Here is a 19,810-nt window from a genome sequence, read left to right on the forward strand (position 1 = left end):
AGAGTCACATGGCTCTCACTTTAAATCAAAAGCCAGAAATGATTAAGCTTAGTGAGAAAGGCATGTTGAAAGCTGAAATAGGCCAAAAGCTAGGCCTCTTTTGCCAGTTAGCAAAGTTATGAATGCAAAGGAAAAGTTCTTGAAAGAAATTAAAAGTGCTACTCCAGTGAACACACAGATAAGAAACCAAAACAGCCTTATTGATGATAAACTGCAAGTGGTCTGGATAGATCAAGCCAGCTACAACATTCCCCCAAGCCAAAGCCTAACCCAGAGCAAGGCTCTAACTCTCTTCAATTCTATGAAGGCTGAGAGAAGTGAGGAAGCTGCAGAAGAAAAGTCTGAAGCTAATAGAGGCTGGTTTATGAGGTTTAAGGAAAGACATCTCCATAACATAAAAGTGCAAGATGAAGCTACAAGTGTTGATGCAGAAGCTACAACAAGTTATCCAGAAGGTCTAGCTAAGATAATTAATGAAGGTGGCTACACTAAACAATAGATTTTCAAAGTAGGTGAAACAGCCAGTCTTTTAATTTTGACTACTTTTAGTAAGAGGTAAAATTCAATACTGACTCACCATACTATGTGTTACACAATTTACTCCTGAGCTCTGCAATTGGTGCATGAGACAGGGTTATAGATGCGTTGAGATAGTAATCACCTCAATCTTAGGTCAGTCGCCTCCAGTTGACAGTAGCCTAGTCTGTTTGCCCTAGTGCTTTACAAATTATCATTCTCTTTTATGCCATGATGTGAAAAAAAGGGAGTAGAATTACCCGTCTATTCATTTGTCTCCCTAGTTGGAGAATATTTCCGCTTTGAGACCACTACGAATATGGCTTCTGAGTTAGTAAATAAAGGATATAAAAAATATCCAATTTATTCTCCCTATTATTAGCCCCTTTATATCAATTAGGGTGAAAATAGGGTGTTTTGCATGTTCCATGACATATTTTTTTGTAAGTAAATTAAATAATCCCTAAATTTTCTTCTAGCTCCATGAGCTATAACTAATCAACTTTACTGAACTGACACATAAGGGCAATATAATGTAACAATACTGAATATAAGATATTATATGCCAAGAGGCCTCAATCACTTCTCTAACTCACAGCCCCTACTCTGTCAGAGACTCTCATTTTGTCCCACTCTGCCAGTCTCCTTTGATATATATCTTTCTCCTCCTGCCAGGACCTCCTTCCCATTTTGCCAGACTTAGAAAATAAAGGACAAGTCAATATTGCAATCCTAGAAAAAGGTAAGATAATTAGCAAGAAGTCCTTAAATCCAATGCACACACAAATGGGATGTCTTCTCACACAAAACTGAGGCATTCAAGCAAAACATACTATTTTTTGAAATCAAAGAAAATCAGTGAAATTATTAGAATATGCAGAGAATATAATATATATAAGAACTCCATCCTATAATTTTTTTCTTATTTGTATCTCTCTGACTTAAAATCTGAGAAAGAGATTAAAAGAAATTTTTAAAAAGTGGGAACAAAAGGCAATGGAGGATTGCAGCAGGTACCTAAAACAGGGCCTGGTATATATTAAGTGATCAATAGAAATCTGTAGAATGAATTGGATTAATGGGCATGAAAGGGAAGAAAACATTTTTTAAATGCGGCAATGGGGGAAAAAACCATGAAAGGTGTTGAACGATGCCTTGAACAAGGTCTTCTTGTGATCAACATTTTAATTATTAATCGTATATGAAACTGCTTTTTACAAACTTTTCTCTTAAAATAGGAATAGGAAGCATGAGGAGATAGTAAGGGAGTGAAGAAGGACGAATATGGCAAAGGAGGTGAAAAGAGGAAAAGAAATCACACATAAGAAAGTGAGCACGCACAGCCATAAACGCCCTATTGCACTTCTAACCTTGGTAATCCTGGTGTTCAAGGCCCAGGTCTCTATTTTCCTTCTTCATTCTCCTTGCTCTAACAGACTGCTGTTATGCCATAGCAGCACCTGTAGATCTATCTCCAACTCCTTATTCAGGGCAGTAGGACTGGGGACCCAGGAAGATGAATTGGCATGCCCTAAATATACGAGTTCATATATTTACTTAACAGGTACAGACTTTAGAACCATATCAAGTTATTTATTTGAGTAGAAAGGAATAAATTCACACACACATGCTTACAATCTCTCTCTCTAAAATATAATTAAGGAAAAATCGATATCATTATCAAGTAATGAGAATTTAAAAAGCCAAAATATTGCTTAATGCAGGTCACAATACAGTAACTTCATTTTACTTACAGACAATGGATCTCAAAGCAATTTCCAGTTTTCTCTAATAACAATGAGGACAATATCAGTAAGAATAACGGCATCTATTCAGTGTTCACTAAATGCCAAGCACTGTATTAAGAACTGGAAAGGATGTCAAAAGATCATCAGGGAACCCTCATACATTGCTGATGGGAGTGTAAAATGATACAGCCACTTTCAAAAGCATTTTGACTATTCCTCTAAATGTTAAACATAGACTTACATATGATCCAACAATTCTCTTACATATATACCCAAAAAAAACTGAAAACATATGCCCACACAAAAAATTTTACACAAATGTTCATAGAAGCATTACTCATAACAGCCAAAAAGCAGGAGGGGAACAACCCAAATGTCCATCAACTCATAAATGGATAAACAAAATGTGCCATATGATAACAATGGAATACTATTCAACCATGAAAAGGAATGAAGTACTGATATGTGCTACAACATGGATGAAACTTGAAATCATTATGCTAACTGAAAGCAGACAGACACAAAAGGCCACATATTATAGGATTCCATTTATATGAAATGTCTAGAATAGGCAAATCATAGAGACAGAACTTATTAGTGGTTGCCAGGGGCTGGCAGGAGGAAGGAATGGGGTGTGGCTGCTAATGGGCACATATTTTTAATGTTCTAAAAATAGGTAATAGTTACGGTTGTATAAATCTGTGAATATACTAAAAACTACTGATTGTGTACTTTAAAAGGGTGGATTTTATGGTATATAAATTTTATCTCGATATAGTGGTTACTAAATATTATTAGACTTGGAGGAGACCTCATGCCCAGGGGCCTCTGCTTCCTGTGGCTGTGCAGGGATATGCCAGCCAGGCCTCAACCGGGGGCACTGCCTGTGCCACAGACACCCTTTATCTGTGCCTTGGAGGTGAGGCCCCCTCGCTTCCTCCAGAAGAGAGCTAAGCCTCTCTGCTGGGTGCCTGCAGCTGCAGTGCAAATGCCAATTTCACCTCTTCTGCGAATAGGAAGCTCTTTTGACATCCATATCTTAGTGTGTTTACTTGAAGAAAATGGGTTTACTATTCAACAAGCAGAAATCATTGTTATTTGCGCTGGTCAAGATCACAAAGGCCAACATGGATCTCAACTACAAAGACATGGTGAAGATACAAGAGATCACTCTTCAGCAAATAATGTCTCAGATTGCTAATCTGAAAGAAAGATATGATTATTTTGGAGAAGAGTGCATTTTCAGCCCTCAGAGCAGAAAATGAGAAAGTAAAACCTGAACTACGTCGGTTAAAAGAACAAGTAATGGATAAAGTGATGAAAGTTTGAACAGATACCAAATCAGACTTCAATCTATAAAAGCAGAGTAAAATAATTGTATTCTTTAAATGAATGGAAGCTGCTGGAAATGAGGACAGAAATGGTGACACTGCATGCCCAGCAAGATTGGGCAATCACCTAGACAGGCAGGAACACAGACACTGAGGTTGCTGGTCTCAAAACCATGCTCGAGTCTCTCAAGCTTGATAATCTTAAATATTTAGCAGGTTCTATATTAATGTGCCTAACAGTAGCTCTGGAACTTTATTGCCTATGGATATAATAAAATTTCTATTTAAAGAATAAAAAAATTGTCAGATTTGTTCCATCTTTAGTGATATAAATAAATAAACCACAACCACTTTCTAATTTTACTTAAATATTTCTAAGAATGGAATTTACAATCTCCCTCAGGAGGCCATTCCAGTATCATATGCCCTGAGAATGTTCCTTTTTATAACTTTCTAAGAAAGTATAGGTTTCCTTCTTTTGGCTAACGAAAGAGAGAGGAACAGGCCTGATTCCAGAGTTCTTCCTTCTTTTTGCTGCAAAAGTCCCAGAATGACATTAATCAAAATTGACAATCTGAAACTCTTTAAATTTTTCCAATTTTATTTATTGAAAAGACGTTTAGTAAAGTTTAAACATTCACCCATAATTCCACTACACTAGAATGACGGCTGTTTTTATTATCCATTTTACCTTCTAGTTATCCATGTGTAATTCATGTTATACACAGCTATAATCAGTATATATAGAATATTGTAGTTTTTCATATTATAGTGTAATCACACTACGCTTGCTAACACAGTTTTTTATAACAATCATTCTCAGTGTTGCAATAATGTTCCATCCAGTTGCTGTATCATTATTTTCCTAATTTTTCCTCTTATGTTCACTTTAAAGTCCCCTTTCCCCATTTTTTCTGTGTGTAGACAAGCTGTATATAAATTCTAATATTTTCTTTCTTTTGAATTATTTCCTTAGGTTATTTCTCAAAAGTATAGTTTCTGGGTTATACGATATGAATATTTTTATGGCTTTTGCTTTCTAAACGAGTATGAGTTTTTCAACATTATTTTGCACTGTGGTGAGTGTGTGTAGTGTGTTGATATAGATGGACAGGTTAATTTAACAGACTTGAAATGGCACTAATGGCTCTTATTGAATTTCATTTTTCAAAACTGAATCATCTTTATTTATTAGTTATGAAAATAGCAAATGCTCATTACCAAACTTGAATAATTTATGAAGTACACAAATAGACAATCGAAGGTTCCCTATCCTTCTCTTGGAGGATTAAAACACATTGCCTTCTAAATTGAGTTTACCGAAGTGTGAAATGTGATTTAATGGTCAAAGGCGCTAGGATGATCCACATAAAAACCCTGTAACCTGGAAGCAACTAAAGTGTCCTAAGATAGATGACTAGATAAAGAAAATGTGGTACATATATATAATAGAATACTACTTGTGAAAAGATGAAATACTGCCATTTGCAACAACATGGATGAATCTTGAGATAATCATGTTTAGCGAAATAAGACAGAAAAGGTAGAAAACCATATGAATTCACTCATATGTGATACAAAACTGAAAGCAACAACAACAAAAAAATGATGAACAAACAGAGAATGATGGACACGGACAGTGGATTAGTGGTTACCAGATGGAATGGGGGAGTGGGAGGTAGATAAGGGTAAAAGGGGTTAAATATTTGGTAATGGAAAGAAATCTAGCTTTCAGTAGCGAACACACAATGGAACATATATATGACATACTGCTGAATTGTACACTTGAAATTTATTTGATTTTATTAATCAATGAAACCCCAATAATTTTTCATTAAAAAAACAAAACAAAACAAAACACTATGGCCTACAAAAGTCCACACTAGCTCTATGAAAGGAAAGACTATCTAAGTAGAGGGCTTTGGGAATGTGACGACTAGTGGGACAAGGAAAATATGTTGGGTTACTACATTCCAAAAGGAAAAAGGCAGAGGCTGTGGTTTATTTTCGAGAGTAAAGAGATGAAAGGAGAAGCTAAGATAATCACAATGCAGTCTGGACAGAAAGGCTTGGCAGAAACACAGGGACCCATTTTATATCAACAAACAATCTCTAAGGCAAACTGACACATAAAAGTACATAAAAATAAAATTAGTGGAAAATAAGTGTTAACTAAAGATTTTAACACAGGCTCATATCCTTGGTAGAGAATAAGAAAATAAATTTATTACAAAGGAAAAATAAAATTGGCTCCGGCTTATATATAAAGCTCAAAGATGATTGCTTGTCTAGCCAAAAGGTCATTTCTTGACTACAGATTACAGATCATTAAAGGTTTCTAAGTTACAAGTATATTCCTCAATTTTACACTTTCCATGCTCAGCTAGCTCTGATGGATATTGTTTTACTTAAACCAAAAACGAGGTTGTCTCTTTATAATCCCACACTTTTCTAATCATTCTTACAAACCAAAGTCATGATTGTGCTTATATACCGTCTTTACAATTTTAGTTTTACCGGTCTGTAGAACCTGTTTGTGTGGGTATATTCTGTATCTTCAATAAGACCATAAACTTCAGGGAGCATTTTCTTTTCATTTTTATCTACCCATACAGTGAATACTAAAATATCTACATGATCACAGAACCTTCCTTAATTCTACAACGGAAGAGGATGGAGAACTGAAATACACGGCTTCACACTTGGATTACTAACACCCACTATATCGGAGACTACCATTCTTTTTACTAAAAAGTTGCCCAAACATGAAAGATCTTAACACTTCAAATATTGTCTATTACCTTAGCTTCAATTCCCACCCCACTCCACCCTACTGAACTTTATGCTGCAGAGATATCAAAGTATTATTGTTTTGGGAACATATGGTGCTATTTCAAATCTCTGGGCCTTGGCACCTGTTCTTTCTTCTCTCGGGAGTACCGTTCACCCATTCGAGCATCTGAAGTATCTTTTCATCCTTTATAACTCACTCATAAGTCACCTCCTCCCGGATACTCCGTGTCCACTCTAAAAATTCTATGATTCTTTCTTCTGTGCTATTTCTATACCTGGAACATACTTCTATTGTTGCATTGAGTAAACTGTATGTAATTAACCTCTTGACATGTAATTTATTCCACTAGACACAATTCCAGGCTCAATAAAAATTATCCAGACAGAAGAGAATGGAGAAATAGGGGGAGAGAGACCCAAAGAAGTTTCTGTGACCTCCGTTAGGCAGGAACCATGTCTTATTCATCTCCGTATCTCCAGGGAGTAGGGAAGTACTTTGGATGCACAGTGATCATCAAATGTTTGATAAATTCATTTGACATAAACCTTAAAGAAGAAAGAAGTAAACTACCTTGGCATAAAATTCTCAAAAGGAAAACTACATTAATCAAAACAATGTATTATTTGAACCAAATCAACTGTGGTGCACACAAGTACATTGGGGCCCAGCTTGAATATCTATGGAATCTTAGTGCCAGAGCTAAGCTAGACACCCGGAATTCAAAGATGAGACATGATTCTCTCCCTGAAAGGCCTCATAGTTTCGATGGAGAATCAGATTCATAAAAAGATAATTATCATGTAACGTGATTAAAACTACATCCAGGACGAGTTCAGAACACCATAGGACAAAGAAGAGATATATATTATCTATCTAGAAGTGATGGGTGTGGAGAATGGGAGAGAATTCAGGAAGGCCAGAGTGTTAAGCAGAAGGAAAGGGGTGTGGTGGCAGACAGAAAAACATCAATGGAACACACACTGGGGAAATGGCTACCTGCAAAGTAGCCCAGAGAACTGTATTCCAATGCAGATCTGAGCTCTCCCAGGGGACTCTCCGAACTAGTTGGGAAGAGTGTGAAGGAAGCCAGAATTTCCACAACTGGGAGGTCAATGCAGAGTGAGAAATGTTTACTTGCTGCTGTTATTATGACACTTTATGTTTTCAATCCCAGGTTGCTTTATCCGATGTTGCATAAGAAAAGTATGAGATACTATTCCAGCCCACAAGGAGTTTACAATTGTGTTTAGAAAGCAATTGTGTTTTAGCTTTTAAGTGCTACAGAAACACACTTAAGATGGAAAAAATGTGAAAGACTTCCCAGAAAAGGAAGGAATGAAAGTAGAATGCAATTATGATGATATCAGACCAAGTCCTGAGGATATTTATAGAAAAAGTATGTGTGAAAAAACTTGAAGTAAAATAAAGTAGCATATACAGGCTTACTAATTAGAGAAGAGAGTTTGGAGGTAGAGGGTTTTTTTAAAAAAAAAAGACAATTTGCTACATTCTGAGTGCCTTTGAGGACAGCAGGAGAGTTGGATCCCAGGAACCAGACTCAAATGAGAGAGTAGATGACTACAGGGCAAAGTCTTGGGCAGGATGTCTCAGAAGTAAAAACAATCTGGAGAAAGATCAATTCCTCAAGGTTGGGTTATAGCCAAGAACTGGATCCAAGTGAAGGACCTACCACATGCTGACAAGGGAGGTGTCTCGAAAGATTTCCTGAGTTGGGAGCAGCAGATACAGAAAACTCTCCAAGAAATCCTCACTTAAGAGGTGAGTTATTAATTGTTCCCACCTGGAACAGACAGGAGGCTCCCAACAAAAACTCTAGAACTTAATCACCTTGTGCTGCCCAGTGTTGGCAGGCAGGGACTGAACATGTGGAACTGTCCAGAGCCAGCAAGGTAGTAGATTTCTACTTTTCTCTTCAGATATCCGAGGAGGGGTGATCAGGAGGGCTACTAATTGCTAGAGATGGGGCCTGTTAGGTTTGGGTGTGGCTAAAAGTTTGGTCCTACCTCTCTACGTACAAGTACCAAATCAGGATAGTCAATAAGAAGCACAATCAAGTCATCTACAAGAGGTGCAAGGCAGGAGACCAGGAGTTCTGTCCTCCGTCCCTTGGCACTCCAATTACTTGGAAATCCATCACACTTGAAGGTCATCAGAATGTGGTTTTATTGTTTACCTCTGGTTGGAGGACACTACACAAGGGTATTAAGGCCTCATAGTTGTCTTACAGTGTACTTTTAAATTTAAAAGTTTTAAAATTGAAAAGGTTAATGCTTTAAATGTTCCCTTTTACATTGTTATAGCTAATACTATAGTTTGAATAATATTTGTATTCTCTCGTTTCACTGTTTAATAAAATCTTAGTTGTTCTGGCTCTCTCTTATTCCATTATTTTATTATTATTAAGACTATTTTGCTCAATAATAGCATTTTCATCAATTTTTCTTTAGTTTTTTCACTGAAAACAATGCTCATTTCAAAAGCTGAAAAATATAAGAAAACAGCAGATTAATCATACATAACCATTTAATTTAATTAGTATTTCCTTTCAGTCTTTTTTCTGAGAAGTTCTTTTTTTAAAAAAACATTATTGTACTGTAATCTTATTTAACTGAACTTCTAAATCTTGTGGTAAACAGTGCCCGAGGAAGAGGAGTTTCCAAATGAACTGCCTGTGCCCGATGATACAACTTTGTCCTGGGGGAATAACAACTCATAAGGAAATTGTTTGCTTTTAAGTTTAATCCAGATGCCACAAGATACACATTCCTGCAGATTCATCAGTGTGCTCAGTTCCATCGGTGTGGTTTGCTAGGATGAGGAGTCTACTAAGAATCCATGATAACCTTCTGCTTACTGGTAGTCGTTCCAAAAGTATTCCAGGCCTTTGATATCATATATAGGTTTCCCCAGCTATCCAAAAGTAGAGCATTCCTATGTCAGCCAAAATGGCATAAATCAAAGAAGCAATTAATTACCTTAGGACACATCTTGCTAACAGATGCACAAAATAAATTGTGATGAAGCACAGATGCTCACAGACATGGCTCTAAGCTATAGCGGCTTGATGCTGAGATGCTGAGATGCTGAGATGCTGAGTGTGGTTCCCAGGGAAGAAGCTTAGTGGGGCCAGTCCTGCTGCTGGAGGTGTGCTCTGCCTCTGTAATGGCTTGCTGTAAAACGAATGCTGAACGTTATTGTCACTTTTCAACTTTTTTCATAAAAGTGAAAATCCTCTTCAGATTTCTTTTGGTTAGTGAAAACAGGTATTAATGTAGGTTTTTGTAAACGTGAAGTGGCATAAATCAAACTTTCAAAAAATGTGATACCTATATTCTGTTCTTAAGTGCCTCACTTTGACTTGTTTTTCAGTCAACTTAGTGCTTTCTTTTGTTTTGTTTCAACAAGGTTATATGAATTGTGGGCATAGTGTTGAACCCTGGCGAATGTTTATTACCATCACAAATGAAACAAAATGCATCTAGGTATAACATTCTCTAGTCACCACCTTTTCCTCTGAAAATTTTGGATCACTTTCTGACATTTGATGTTATCCATGGTTACCATGTTTTCCATAGTTTTCATCTATTTTATTTTTTTCCAAGTTCCAAGAAAATGTCTCAAATGTTTTGCACATCTGCTTTAGTACATCTCAATGTGAATCCTACTTTTCATGTCTCCAATTTGTATTTAAATTCTGCTACTGCGTGTTCAGTTTACCTATACTTATCCATCTTTATTGCCCCCTTTCATCTCAGTCTACTTTTATACTTTTGTTTCAGTTCCATAGAGACCATGTCTTTCTGCATCAACGAAGGATACCAGAAAAGTTTTTAAATTTTTTTATAGCTCTTATTATAAATAAGTTTAAGAAAGTTGCTCTTTCTTTAAATCTTCACAATAATGTTTCCTTTCCCTTGTCTTAAAGTTTTTTAAGTCCCGTATTGTATGTGACCTCTTATTTGAGGATGAAAAAAACATCCAGACCTAGTATTTGACAAGAAGGAAATGCAACTGACACAGGCCCCATTCTATCAAAGTATGTGGTAGTGGATTTACTTTAATCTACAGCTGTACAGCTGAGTTGATGGACATAACTTCTAATCTAATTCCTAGTGTCTAACAGGCTTCCATCTGGTACAGATCTGCTAAACTGAGATAAGATCCAACTATCAGGCTTACTGATATGCAGAAATGATGAAATATTTTTTAAAAAATATTACAATCTCAAGTTTATTGTTCGACATGCTTTTGATTATGAGTAACAGAAAATCTGTCTCTAATTGGTTTCAACGGAAACAGAATTTATGGTCAAATAACTGGAAAGTTCTGTACTATGGTGGGCTACAGAGTTGTTGTTTTTTTAACTTTTTATTATGGAAAATTTCAAAACTATACAAAGTAAATAGAAAGGTACAAGGAATCTCTATGTACCCATCACCCAGGTTTGACAATTTAAGATTCTGCAACTGTTGTTATCATCTATGCCTCTACCCTCTCTCTACTCCTACTTGTTATTCTTTTAATGGACGTTTTTAGGTAACATTTACATAACACTTCCATTTCATAAGAAAGTTCTCTCATGTCTCTTCTCAGTCAACCCACAGGCCCCCACCTCCAGCCGTAGGTAAAATCTGTTTCAATTTTTTTTTTAACCAGAGACAAGTTTTGCTTCTTTTACAATTTCATAAAAATGAAATCATTCTGCCTATCTTTTTAATGTCTGGTTTCTTTTATTAGTGAGCAGTATTCCATTGTGTGCATATAATCACAATTGTTTACCTATTCTCCTATTGATGAACATATGGGTTATGAAATTTGTATACTGTGAGTAAACTGTGATTAAAGCTGCTATGAACACTCTTGCACAAGTCTTTTAGTAAAACATGTTTTGATCTCTCCTGTGTACATATGTAGAAGTAGAATTACTCAGTCAAAGAATAGGTATATGTTTAACTTCCTAAGAAACTGCCAAAAAAACTTACATCCAGTGTATGAGAATTCCAGTTGCTGCACATTCTTGACAACATATGGTGTTTTAAGTCTCACTAATTTTGGGCATTTGAAAGAACAGGAAGTATCTCACTGTGGTGTCTTGTATTTTTATGCTTATTAGCCTTTCAGGTATCTTCTTTTTGTAAGTGTTTTTAAGTCTTTTCAATCTTTGGGGGCATGTCATTTATTGAGTTTTAGGAGTAATTTATTTTATATTCTTGATACAAGTTTTTTTTTTTCAGATGTTTTGTGACTCCCCTACTCCTTTGTCTGTGTGTTCCGCATTCATATTTATTTCCTTAATTGCATCTTTTAATGAACAGAAGTTTTTGATTTTGATGAAGTTTAACACATGAATGTTTTCTTTCAGTGTTATTGTTTTCTATGCCTAGGAAAATTCTGCCTCTCAGGTTGCAAATACATTCTATTTTTTCTTCAAAAAGCTTTATAATTTTAACTTTTACACTTAGATCTCTAATCCAACTTGAATTAATTTTTGTGTATGATGTAATATAGGGATTGAGATTACTTTTTTCCAGATAGCAGTAGTTCCAACACCATTTCTTCAAGAGTTTCTTTTCTTCATGAAATTGCTTTAGTGCTTTTGGTAAAAATCAATTGACTGTATACATATGTGTATATTTCCAATACCATGTGTATTGATTATTGTCACTTTATAACTAAACCCTGAAGTCAGAATAAGTCCCCCAGCTTTGTTTTCCTTTCTCAACACTGTTTTGTTAATTCTAAGTCCTTGGCATTTCCATACATTTTAGAAATCAATTCATCTGTTTTTATTTGCAGAACAAATTGGCTAGAATCATGACTGGCACTACATTGCATCTATAAATTAATTCTGGAAGAAGTGATATGATAACAGAGGATTCCAATCCATGAACATTATGTACCTCTATGCATGTACATCTTTTAAAATTTTTCTCAGCATTACTTTGTACTTTTCAGTGCAGAGCTGTGCAAGTTAAATTTATTCTTATTGTTGATGCTATTAACATATGAGTTTTTAAATCTCATATGTAAAAATACAATTAATATTTTTATTGGCCTTGTATCTTAAGATTTTGCTAAGCGAAATTCACTTATTGATTACAGTAATATTTTGTTGATTCCTCCGAATTTTCAATAAAAATAATCTTCAGGAAGTTTATACTTCTTCCTTTCTAATCTCTCCTCCTTTGACTTTCCTTTACTTTATTGCATTGGCAAGGACATTCAGAAAAATGTTGATAGAACTGGTGAGTAGGCACCTTTGCCTTGTTTTTGGTCTTAAGAGAAGTGGTTTACCCTTAAGAATGATGTTAGCTGAAGGTATTTTGCAGATGCTGTTTATCAGATTGAGAAAGTTCCTTTCTAATTCTGAGATCTATACATCAAGTACAGATGCTGAATTTTGTCAAATGTTTTTTTCTGCATATATTGATATAATCATATTTTCCCCTTATTCTGTTAATAGATTATACTTATTTTTAAATATAAAACCAATCTTATATTCCTGGGATAAAACCCATTTGGTTATGCTGTACTAATCCTTTTATATAGTGCTTTTATATCAATTTGCTAATATTTTGTTAAAGAGCTTTATGCTTTATGTATTCATAATAGATTTTAAAAAATGTTTTGTAATGTCTTTACTATGTTTTAGTTTCAGGATTATATTGGCCTCATAAAATTAGTTGAGAAGTGTTTCTTCTTTTATTTTCTGAGTTTGTAAATTTGTTATAGTTTCTTTCATAAATGTTTGATAGAATTTACCAATGATAATCTCTGGGCTTGGAGCTTTCTTTGTGGGAATGTTTTTATTACAAATTTAATTTCTTTGACATAAACAAGACTATTCAAATTTTAATTTCATTTTGTCACTTTTCTCACGTTGTATTTTTCCAGGAATTTTTTTTTATTTCACTAAGTTGTCAAATTTATTGGCATAAATTGTTCTTAGAATTCTCTTATTTTTCAAAGTTGATGGATCTATAATGATACTCCTTCATTTCAAATATTTATAACATGTTTTTCTAAGAGTTTTTCAAATATATTGATCTTCTGAAAGAACCTGTTTGGCTTTGTTAATTTTCTGTGTTGTCTATGTTCTATTTAACTGAAATATGCTACTTTATTTTCTTCCTTCTTGGGTTTGCCTTGCTTATATTTATCTAGATTCTGGAAAGTTACATAATAAATTATAAACTTTCCTCCTTTCTATTATAAACAATTAAAGCTATAAATTTTCCTCTAAGCAATGCTTTCACTGCATCTCATAAATGCTAATATGTTTATTTTTCATTATCATTCAGTTGAAAATATTTTCCAATTTCCTCTGTGATTTTCTTGATCCATGGATTATTCAGAAATACACTGTTTAATTTCCAAATGTTTGGGAACTTTCCAGGTATCTCTTTGTTATTGATTTCTAATTTAATTCCATTGTGATCAAAAAACATACTCTGTTAGATTTCAGCCTTTTGAAACTTTTTAAGACTGGTTTCACGGCCCTGTATATGGTCTATCTCAGTGAAAGTTCCAGGGTACCAAAAAGATTCTGTAATTGCTGGGTGTTGGGTTCTATAAATATTAATGAGGTCAAGGTGGTTAACATATCTATAGATTTTTGACCCAGTTGTTCTTTTAATTACTCTAAAAAGGATGTGCAAATCTCCAACTATGATTGTGGATTTAAATCTTTTTCCTTGAGTTTTATCAGTTTTATGCTTCATGTATTTTGAAGCTACATTATTACGCAAATGCATATTTGTGATTATGTCTTCCTCATATATTGAGTTTTTATCATTATAAAATGTCCCTATTTATTTCTGGTAAGATGCCATTTTTAAGTCTATCTTTGGCCATTATTAAAATATCAATCCTAACTTTTAAATGATTCATGTCTGAAAAATATATCTTTTCATCTTTTTTCATCCTTTTATTTTCAACCTTAATATCTTTGTTTTAAAAGCATATGCCTTATTGACAACTTATAGTTGGGTCATGCTTTTTATCTAGTTTGACAATCTCTCTTGACTTTTAATTGCAGTGTTAGTCTAATATTTATATTTGATTTGGCTTAATTTAGATTTACCATTTAGCTGTTTCCTATTTGTCTCATCTGTTTGTTCGCTTGTTTCCTGTTCCTCCTTTGGAGTTAACTGAAAAAAGGTGTTTAGCATTCCATTTTTCTTCATTGGCTTTTTAAAAACAGCTTTATTGAAAGCTGTTCAGTTCAAGTACCATAACAATTCACCCACTTAAAGTGAACTGTTTAAAAAACAATTAAATGTTTAAAAAATTTACATATATGTGTGTGTGTGTATATATATTCATTCATAGAGTTGTACAACTGCAACCAAAATCTAATTGTAGAACACTTTCATCCCCTTAAAAGAAACTTCCTACATATTAGGTGTCCTTCCTCATTTCCCCACTCACCCACTCAGCCCTAGCAACTACTAATCAACTTCCTCTCTACAGATTTGTCTTTTCTAGACACTTCATATAAATGGAATCATACGATATGTGGTTTTGACTGGTTTCTTTCATTTGGCATAATGTTTTCACTCAAGGTTTATTCATGTTGTAAAATGTGTCAATACTTCATTTTATACAATATTTCATTTTATGGATATCCCACATTTTATTTTTCCATTAATCAACTGATGGACATTTGGGTTGTTTCTATTTTTGACTATTATGAATAATGCTTCCATAAACATTCATATACCTGTTTTTGTGTGGCTATACATTTTAATTTTTCTTAAGTATATACTTAAGAGTAGAACTGCTGGGTCATATGTAGCTCTATGTTAGACTTGTTGAAGAACTGCTAAACTGTTTTCCAAAACAGCTACACCATTTTACATACCCAACAGCAAGGTATGAAAATTCCTATTTCTCCACATCCTGGCCAACCGTAGTTACTATCCATCTTTCTGATTATAGCCAACCTACTGGGTATAAAATGTTATCTCATTGTGGTCCCATTGACTTTTTAACTGTAACTCTGCATTTTACTGGTAGCGTCAGAAATTAAAATATGCATTTTTAACTTAACACTATCTAGAGTTAATATTGTATTACTCAACATTAAATACTGTCATCTTGTAAAAGTATAGTTCTATTTATCCCAATCATTTGTGCTATTGGTATAAACTCAAAAATACACTGCTATAAATTTTGTTTTAACCACTAATATTTCCTTTAAAGAAATTAAGAGAAAATAATATATACTCTTTTATATTTATCCACATTTTTTACCATTTCTATTGATCTTCATTCATTTCTGAAGATATAAGTTATCATCTAGTGTCATTTCCTTTCAGCCTGAAAAAATGCTTTTAGTATTTCTTATAGTACAGGCCAACTAAAACTCAGCTGTAATTTTGTATTATTGGTCCCTTGTGTGTAAAGTGTTGTTTTTCTCTGGCTGCAGCCAAGATTTCAGCAGTTTGACTAAAATGTACCTCATGTGGTTATCTTTGTAATTTATTCTTTCTGGGGTTTGCTGTGCTTCTTGGATCTGTAAACTCATATTTCTGCCAAATTTATCATTATTTCTCAAAATTTTGGCCTTATTTTCTCTATCCTCTCGTTTAGAGACTCTAATTACATGTATGTTAAATCACTTGCTATTGTCAAAGAGGTTTCTCAGGCGCTGTCTAGTTTTCATGATTTTTTTTCTCCCTTGCTCTTCAATTTGAAAATGTTCTCTTGATCGCTGTCTTTAACTTAATTGATTTTCCTTAACACCAAATCTGCTGTTAAACCCATTCGATTTATTTTTCATTTCAGTTATTGTGCTTTTCTGTTCTATAATTTTCACCCCAAAATAGTTTCTCCTTCTCTGCTCATCTGTTCAATCATTACACGTATATTTTTCTTTCTAGTCCTTGAGCATATTTATAATGGCTGATTTAAGGTTCTTGGCTTCTAATTTGAATATCTGGGTGAGCCTGGAGGTTTGATATTGACTGCTTTTTTCTTCAGTATGATATTTTCCTGTTTCTTCATATGTCTAGTGACCTTTTTTATTAGATATTATACATTATGTTTATGTTGTCAAGACTCTCGATTCTGTTACATTCCTCTAAAGATTGATCTTTGTTCTAGCAGGCAGTTCATATGGCTGGACTCAATTTTCAAATTGTTTCCCTTGCCATCAGCAACTGCTGAAACCTCTGCTCAGTTCTTTTAGCTTACAGGTACTGCTTTTTCTTTGTAATCCCTGGGACCCCCCATACACACATAGGAGTTCAGCAGTTTTTAAATGCAGGTTTGGGGAGTAATCTTTATGCAAGGTTTTCTCCCTAAGTTCCTGGTTGCTCTGCTTAGTCCTGAACCCTGTTATCCATGATCGCCTTTCCCTTTGAAACCAGGCATGGATTGGGGACTGCTCTCAAAGGCACTTTCTTTCAAATTAAGTTTCTCTTTTCTTTGGTTCCTTTGCAGTGCCTTCAAATAGTTGGTCGCACACATCATCTGTGGAAGATTAGTGTGAGCAATCTCTTACGCCATTATCAGAAACTGAAAGTATTCAGTGTTGTTTTGATTGAGCATCTCAACACTGTCACCCAAAAGTCAGTTTCTTTGATTCTCCATTCCATCTTCCAGAGAGTCATCTTCATCCTAAGGGTGATTTTCCAAATTATCACAAGATAGAACCAGCAGCTACCAGAGGCACAGGCTATCATCTCCAAATCCAAAGAAAGAGAAAAAGAGTTTATCACTACCCAACCATCAAACACGGTCCTGAGATTCACTCCACCAGAACGGATCTTTAAAACATATAACCACCCTTGAACCAAACATGATGACCAGTAAAATGCCATGAGCTGATTGGCTTAGGCTTGGGTTAATTGGCCACATCCTCTCTCCAGCCTTATTTTTTATTTTTGCCTCTTCGAAGGCCTAAAACCCCAGCTCCATGTCCTTTGTTGCTTCCTTAGGCCAGGGGGATGTAGTTGCTGTATCATCTCCCTTAAGAACTTTTTGTGGCTCCCGACTTTAAACACATAGATTAGTTCTAATTTTCTGATTATCACAGACTGAAGCCTTCCCTCCTTACCTCATGTGGCCTTAAAACTACAGCTCCTACTCCCCATTGTCCATTTGGCTTTAGCTTTCTTTTATGTCTGGGTTTTAGTTTCTTCTTCGTTTCTGGTATCTGAAGATTTCCTTTTTCTCTTAAGTATTTTTTTTAAAACTAAGAAATCAAGTTTATATTTTATTGAGCATTTCCATGTATTTGAAGAAGAAAGCAAGAGTTATCTTCTCATATCAGTAAATCCACCATAAATAACCTTCCTTAGCCTTTAGGATAAAGTACAAATTCTTTTAATATACAAGGCCCTTCATAATATTATTTACCTCTAAGGAAAGAATTCTTTGTAATTTCCTGTTCATGGTATGCTGTTTCTTACCTCTATGCCTCTTTAGATACTGTTTTGTCTGTATAGAATATCATCTCCTCAAGGTGCTCATTCCCTAACATATAAATTTTTATCTAGTCAACTGCTACTCACTCTAAAAATCTCAAATGAAGCATGACAAGAAGCCTTTTCTATCACTCTTAAAAAAAACCTTCCCAAACCAGACTACCATGGTCCCTTCCTGCATCCTATAACACTCTATATACACTTCTGACAGAGCAAATATCACCCCAACTGTTGATGTACTTTCCCCACTAGACTTTGAAAAAGTCTTTGAAAAAGTATGTATTACATAATTTATTACTTTCAGAACTTCATTCTTTGGTATATAGCAAGTATTTAACACATGTTTGTTGAATTAATGAATGGACATACTCTTTCTTACTTTAAAAAATAATAAATTTATTTTTAGAGCAATCTTAGATTTACAGAAAAATTGAGCAGAAAGTATAGAGAATTCCCATATATTCCTACTCCCTGCCCTCATTTTCTTGCATTATTTGGTACACTTGTTACACCTGATAAACCAAGATTGATAAAGTCCATAGTTTACATTAGTGTTCACTCTTTGTGTTGTACAGTTCTATGAGCTCTAAGAAATGCATAATGTCATGTATCCACCATTGTAGTTTCACACAGAATAATTTCACTGTCTTTAAAATCCCTAGTTCTCCACCTATTCATCCTTCCCCACCTCCAAACTCTGACAACCATTCTTCTTTTTACTGTTTCCATAGTTTTGCCTTTTCCAGAATGTCACATAATTGATATCATACAGTATACACAGGCTTTTAAGATTGGCTTCTTTCACTTAGCAATATGCATTTAAGTTTTCTCCATGTCTTTTTGTGGCTTAATAGTACATTCTTTTTATTGCTGAGTAATATTCCATTGTTTGGCAAATAATCCTAAAATTTATAAGAAGCCAAAAAAACCCCGAATAGCCATGGCAATCTTGAGAAAGAAGAACAAATTTGGAAGTATCACACTACCTGATATCAAACTATAATACAAGGCTACAGTAATCAAAACAGCATGGTACTGGCATAAAAACAGATACATTAATCAATGGAACAGAACAGAGAGCCCAGAAATAAATCCACATCTATATGCTCATTTAATATATGACAAAGGAGATAAGAATATAGAATGGAGTAAAGACAGTCTCTTCAATAAAAGGTGTTGGGAAAATTGGACAGATACATGTAAAAAAAGAAGCTGGACCATCTTCTTACACTGTATACAAGAATAGACTCAAAATGGATTAAATATTTAAATGTAAGACTCAAAACCATAAAACTTTTAGAAGAAAATATAGGCAGTAAACTCTCTGATAGCACTAACAGGAATTTCTTTTCAGATACATCTCCTCGGGCAGGGGAAACAAAAGGAAAAATAAACAAATGCAACTACATCAAACTAAAAAGTTTTTGTACAGCAAAAGAAACCATCAACAAAACAAAAAGACAACTGACTCTTTGGGAGAAGATATTCGCTAATGATACATCTGATAAGGAGTTTATATCCAAAATTTATGAAAAACTTATACAACTCAACAACAAAAAGAAACAATCCAATTAAAAACTGGGCAGAAGACCTGAACAGATACTTCTCCAAAGAGGAAATACAGATGTCTAACAAGGTCACTAATCATCAGAGAAATGCAAATTAAAACCACAATGAGATATCACCTCACACCTGTCAGAATGACTATCATCAATATATCAAAAAACAGCAAGTGTTGGCGAGGATGCAGAGAAAAGGGAACCCTCATACATTGTTGGTGGGATTGCAAATTGGTTGGGTATTTACCCCAAAGACTTGAAAACTCATATCTGAAAAGATATCTACACACCGATGTTCAAAGCAGCATTATTCGCAGTGGCCAGGTCATAGAAGCAACCAAAGTGTCTTATGAAGATGACTGGCAAAAGAAGCTGTGGTACATATACACAATGGAATATTACTCAGCCA

The 19,810-nt window shown here is 34.6% G+C and overlaps 1 protein-coding gene and 1 pseudogene across 1 annotated transcript in view; one reads left to right on the plus strand and one right to left on the minus strand.

Annotated features, from left to right (window-relative positions):
- The window catches only part of FAM69A (family with sequence similarity 69 member A), a 100,061-nt gene that overhangs the window by 41,797 nt on the left and 38,454 nt on the right, over positions 1–19,810 (minus strand). The gene's annotated exons all lie outside the window — the stretch shown is intronic.
- On the plus strand, positions 836–3,867 carry LOC102894423 (annotated as a pseudogene).

Source organism: Pteropus alecto, unplaced genomic scaffold (genome assembly GCF_000325575.1).
Source record: "Pteropus alecto unplaced genomic scaffold, ASM32557v1 scaffold25, whole genome shotgun sequence".
Lineage (NCBI taxonomy): Eukaryota > Metazoa > Chordata > Mammalia > Chiroptera > Pteropodidae > Pteropus > Pteropus alecto.